Below are 6,497 nucleotides of genomic sequence, written 5' to 3' on the forward strand. Positions count from 1 at the left end.
TATCAGACTACCTGAAAGCTATGATCAAAAAAAGAATCTTAATACAATATTACAAGAAATAAAGAAAATTGCCCTAAAGTTTTAGAATAAGAGGGGGAAGAAGAAATAGAAAAAATCCACCAATCACCACCTGAAAGCAATCCCAGGATAATGAAGCAATATCAATACTAAACTTATATGTACCAAATACCACAGCATCTAAATTTTTAAAAGAAAAGTTAAATGATTTATAGGTGGAAATAGATAGTAGTACTATAATAGCAGGGAACTTTAATCTTCCCCTCTCAGAATTAGACAAATCTAACAAAAAAAATAAGAAAGAAGTTAGGGAAGTATATAGAATTTTAGATAAGCTAGATATGATAGATATCTGGAGAGAACTGAGAAAGGAATACACTTTTTTCTCAGTGGTATGTGGTACCCTTACAAAGAGTGACCATATATACTAGGGCACAAAAATTTTATAGCTAAAAGCAGAAATATTAAATGTTTCCCCTTTACAGACCACAATGCAATAAAAATTATATTTAATAAGGGACCATAGAAACAGAAAATACTAATTAGAGACTGAACAACCTAATCTTAAAGAATATATGAGTTAAAAGACAAATAATAGAAACAATCAGTAATTTCATTAAAGAAAATGACAATAATGTAACAACACATATCAAAATCTATTGGATATAGCAAAAGCATTAATCAGAGGAAAATTTATATCACCATGTGCTTCTATCAATAAAAAAAAAAGAGAAAGAGCATACCGATGAACTGAGTATGCGATTAAAAAAAACAACTAGAAAAAGAACAAATTAAAAATCCCCAATTAAACACTAAATTGGAAATCCTAAAAAATTAAAGGTGAAATTAATAAAATTGAGTGTAAGAAAGCCATTGAATTAATAAATAAAACTAGGAGTTGGTATTATGAAAAAAAAAGCAGATAAACTATTGGTTAATATGATTTTAAAAAGAGAGAAGAAAACCAAATTACTAGTATCAAAAATGATAAGGATGAATATACCACTAAAGAAGATGAAGTCAAAGCAATTATAAGGATTTATTTTGCCCAATTATATGCCAATAAATTTAACAACATAAGTGAAATGAAAGAATATTTACTAAGATACCAACTGCTCAGATTAGCAGAAGAGGAAACAGAATATCTAAGTAGGCCTGTTTTAGAAAAAGAAATTGAACAGGCCATTAAAGAGCTTCCTAAGAAAAAAGCACCAGGACCAGATGGATTTACAAGTGAATTCTATCAAACATTTAAAGACCAAGTAATTCCAATATTAAATAAATTATTTGGAATAATAGGTAAAGAAGGGGTCCTACCAAACTCCTTTTATGAAACAATATGATACTAATACTTAAGCTAGAAAAAAGTAAAAACAGAGAAAGAAAATATAGATAAATTTCATTAATGAATATGGTTGCAAAAATCCTAAATAAAATACTCTAAAAGATTATAACAATATATTACAAAGATTATACATTATGACCAAGTGGGATTCATACTAGGAATGCAGGGATGGTTTAACATAAGGAAAACTATTATTAACATAATTGATTATATCAATAATAAAAGTAACAAAAATCATAAGATAATATCAATAGATGCAGAAAAAGCATTTGATAAAGTACAACTCATTTCTATTAAAAACACTTGAAAGCATAGGCATAAATGGATTTTTCCTTAAATTGATAAGAAGCATTTACCTAAAACCATTAGCAAGTATTATTTGTAATGAGATAAGCTAGAAGGCTTTCCACTAAGATCAGGTGTGAAACAAGGATGCCCACCATCACCAATATTATTCAATATTGTATTGGAAATTCTAGCAATAGCAATAAGAGAAGGAAAATAAATCGAAGGAATCAGAATAGGGAATGAGGTAATAAAACTATCTCTTTTTGCAGATGATATGATCATGTACTTGGAAAATCCTAAAGACTCAACTAAAAAGTTAATTGAAATAATGAATAATTTCAGTAAAGTAACAGGACATAAAGTAAACCCACATAAATCATCAGCATTCCTATATATTGCTAACAGGATCTTGCAGAAAGAGATAGCTAGAGATAGTCCATTTAAAATAACTCTAGACAGTATAAAATATCTGGCAACATACCTACCAAAACAAACCCAGGATCCTATGAATAAAATCACAAAAAAAAACTTTGTACACAAATAAAATCAGATTTAAATAAATGGAGAAATATTCATGTCCATGGGTAGGCAAGACCAATATAATAAAAATGACAATTTTACCAAAATTAATTCATATATTCAATGTCATCCCAATTAAGTTACCAAAAAATTATTCTATGGAGCTAGAAAAAATAATAACAAAATTCATTTGGAAGAACAAAAGGTTAAGAATATCAAAGGAACTAATGGGGAAAAAATGTAAAGGAAAGAAGTTTAGCAATACCAAATCTTAAAACCATATTATAAGGCGGTAATTATCAAAACTATCTGGTACTGGCTAAGAAACAGAAAGATAGATCAGTGGAAGAGAGTAGTCATACAATCTACAGCAGCAAACAAATATAGTTACCCAGTGTTTGACAAGTGTAAAGACTTAAATTTTGGGGATAAGAATTCGTTATTTGGTAAAAATTGTTGGGAAAGCTAGAAAGCAGACTGGCAAAAATTGGGCACATACCAATATCTTATACCATTTATCAAGACAAGGTCAAAATGGATACATGACCTAGATATAAAGAGAGATACTACAAAGAAATTAGAAGAACATGGAACATATTATCTATCAGATTTATAGATAGGTGAACAATTTATGAACAAATAAGAGATAGAAAGTATTGTGAGATATAAAATGGATAATTTTCATTACATTAAATTAGACAGGTTTTGTACAAATGAAACAGGTAGCCAAGGTCAGAAGGAAAGCAGAAAACTGGGAGAAAAAATTTATAGACAGTTCCTCAGATAAAGGCCTCATATCTTAAATATATACAGAACTTTGTCAAATCAATAAGAATGTGAGTCATTCCCCAATTGATAAATGGTCAAAGGATATGAACAGGCTGTTCTCTGATGAAGAAATCAAAAAATTTACAGTCATATGAAAAAATGTTTTAAATCATTATTGATTAGAGAAATGCAAATTAAAACAACCTTGAGACAGTCATTTTACACCTGTTAGATTGGCTAAAATGATAGAAGGAGAAAGTGACAAATGTTGGAGGGGATTTAAAAAAATTGGAACCTTAATTTATTGTTGATGGATCTGTGAACTGATCCAATCATTTTGGAGAGAGATTTGGAATTATGCCCAAAGAGTTATCAAACTGCTTATTCCCTTTGACCCAACAATATCACTACTAGGTCTGTTTCCCAAGATGATTAGGGAAAATGGAAAAGAACCTGTATGTTTTAAAATATTTATAGCAGCTCTTTTTATGGGGGCAAAGAAATAGAAATTGTGGGGGTGCCCACCAATTGGGAAATGACTAACAAATCGTAGTATATGTTCATGATGGAATATTATTCTGCTATAAAAAATGATAAGCTCGGGGCAGCTAAGTGGCGCAATGGATAGAGCACCGGGTCTGGAGTCAAGATGGACCTGAGTTCAAATCCGGCCTCAAACCAAACACTTGACACTTACTGGCTGTGTGACCCTGGGCAAGTCACTTAACCCCAGTTGCCTAAAAATTAAAAAAAAAAAAGAAATGATGAGCTCAATGATTTTAGAAAAGCATGGAGAAACCTGTATGAAATAATAAAGAGCGAAATGAGCAGAACTAAGAGAACATTGTATATAGTAACAGCACTATTGTTTTAAGAACAACTTTGAGCAATCAAGTCATTCTGACTATTATAAATACCCAAATTAACCTCAAAGATCCTATGAACGAAGATGCTGTTTGAATCCAGAAAAAGAACTGGCATATATGCATGTATATTTATACATGTGTACGTACATATATGTATGTGCATGTAAGTATATATATGCACATACAGATTTGTGTCTAATGGTAGCCATCTCAAAGTTTGGGGTGGGGGGAAAGGAAAAAAAAGAAAGTGACATGATAACTTTGTTGTATATTTGAAAAGAATAATAAGTTGTACATTATAGATCTGCAATTTCAGGTGCAATCCTGTTTTTCTATCTCACTTTGTTATTGAAATTCTTGTTTTATTTATTAAGTTCAGGATAAAATAAATAAATTTAATTAAAAAAATTTTTAAATGTAAAAAAGAAATAAAGGGGCACAAAGGACATCCCAGGAATAGGGAACATGAGCAAAGCCTTGAAGGTGTGAAGAAGCCAGTTGTATTTGAAGAAAGAAAAAATAGTCCAGTTTGGTTGGAGAACATGAAGAAGGATAAACAAAGGAAAGTTAAGTTGATTCCAAATTATGGAGCATTTTAAATTCCAGGACAAGGAATCTGACCTTGACTTAGTGGTAGATATGGAGCCCCTGAAGGAGTTTTGTTGGTTTGTTTGTTTTTAACAGAGTGAGATGCTTAGATCTACTTGTAATAATGTCTTTCAATATAGGAAGGACAGGTTGAAAGGTGGAGAGAGAAGAGTCAAAAAGATGTCATCAGAAGAGAATTCATAATTGTTCAGATAAGTGGTGGTGGGGACATGTACCAGGTGAAATGAGTAGGACTGAGATCCTATACTAGGGTGGTGGCAAGTCAAGCCTCCATTTTCTCAAAAACTACAGTAGCTGCATCAACTAAAACCTCAAACGTTTGATGGGCTTCTTTGTTCATCTTTGTGACTTCTGCTCCTTTTTTCTCTAGGTCTTAAATTGGCTCCAACCCTTCTCCCCTCATCCCTTTTTTATCCTCATCACTCCATTCATTTTGGCTCCACAACTTTTCTGAGATCATTTTCCCATGAGAGAGTGAAAAGAGGAGTCAGAAGACTTATTCCAGTCCCAGATCAGTCACTAAGTTATTGTATAGGCAAGTCACTTCTCCTCTCTGGGCCTCTGTTCTCTCCTCTAGAAAATGAGGTCTCCCTCTGCTCCTCCTCCTGCTGCTTCTCCTCTTCTCCTCTCTCCTCTCTCCTCCTCCTCTCCCCAGTGCCACTGAGTGAGGATTTGCTGCTGCAGCCTTCACCATCCTGGGAACCATGGCTTCTGGAGTAACTGTGAATGATGAAGTAATCAAAATTTCTAATGACATGAAAGTAAATCTTCTACACGAGAGGAGATTAAAAAAAAAAGAAAGCAGTTCTCTTCTGTTTAATGACAAAAAAACCATATAACTGTAGAAGAAGCAAAGCAGATCTTGGTGGCTGACATTGGTGATACCGTAGAAGACCCCTACACATCTTTTGTGAAGTTACTGCCTCTGAATGCTGATATGCTTCATATGATGCCACAAATGAGACAAAAGAGTCTAAGAAAGAAGACCTAGTTTTTATATTCTGGGTTCCCAAAAGTATATCTTTAAAAAACAAGATAATTTATGCTAGTTCCAAAGACGCCACTAAAAAAAAACTTACAGGTATTAAACACAGGTGGCAAGTAAATGGTTTGGATGACATTAAGGCTTGTTCAAATGCCTGGGGAGAAATTGAGAGGCAATGTAGTTGTTTCACTTGAAGGAAGACCTTTATAAAATGATAGTGACATGCCATCCAGAAGCAGCTTCCATGTCTGCAGCTCCATCAGTTGGAATAGTGTTAAGTTTTTGTCCCTTACCATACCTTCCCAGAAAACATAAAGGAGAAGTCAGTAATGTAAGCAGCCTACCAGTGATTGCCATTAGATTCTTTCATCCTGGTACTTATATGTAGGACACGAGGAATGCCTTCACATCACATTTTAGCCAAAACAAATGGCATCTCATGCACCCCCTGCAGAGCTAAGATCAATATGTTAGTCAATATGAATAGCTTAGAAAACTGCAAAGGATTAGCTAACTGATTGCCTTGAAAACAGGATCCACTGGTCAGATGCTAAATTTCATTCAATATTCCTTAGAGGTGTACTTGACCGCAGTTCCTAAAGTTTTTGTGCATTGTACACCTAACCTGCCTTCAATGCTCTCATTGTGTCATGGCAGCATATATGTGTATGCATACACACATATACATATACACACATATATGCATATACACACACATATAGATACACACATATTTACGTGTTTTTATACGTGTAACTATGCACTGAAAGTACTTTTATGTAATTAAGTTGTCCCCCTCAAAAAGGAATGCCAATTAAGTTGTCATAACTATCAAATTATTGTAGTACCTCAGTGTTCATTCCTGTTATCTACATATCTTCCCAAATGAAGTAGTTGTTAACGCCTTTTTATTTTCCATTGACTGTATACTACGGAACAGTAGTAGGAGTTAAGTGTTTAAGTGAGTCTTGCAGCACTAAAGATATTTTGAATGATGTAATTACAATGGCAATTTCTGTAAGAAAAGACCCTTAAATGGAACATTGTTTTTGAGATCAAACTCCCCACCCCCACAAAACTGGCCACATTGCAATAAAAC

General features: G+C 33.1%; 1 pseudogene; it reads left to right on the forward strand.

Annotated features, from left to right (window-relative positions):
• The first annotated feature begins 5,117 nt into the window (after positions 1-5,117).
• On the forward strand, positions 5,118-5,608 carry LOC114027628 (annotated as a pseudogene).
• Positions 5,609-6,497: the final 889 nt, after the last annotated feature.

This window comes from Vombatus ursinus, unplaced genomic scaffold (assembly GCF_900497805.2).
Source record: "Vombatus ursinus unplaced genomic scaffold, bare-nosed wombat genome assembly UNPS02014863.1, whole genome shotgun sequence".
Lineage (NCBI taxonomy): Eukaryota > Metazoa > Chordata > Mammalia > Diprotodontia > Vombatidae > Vombatus > Vombatus ursinus.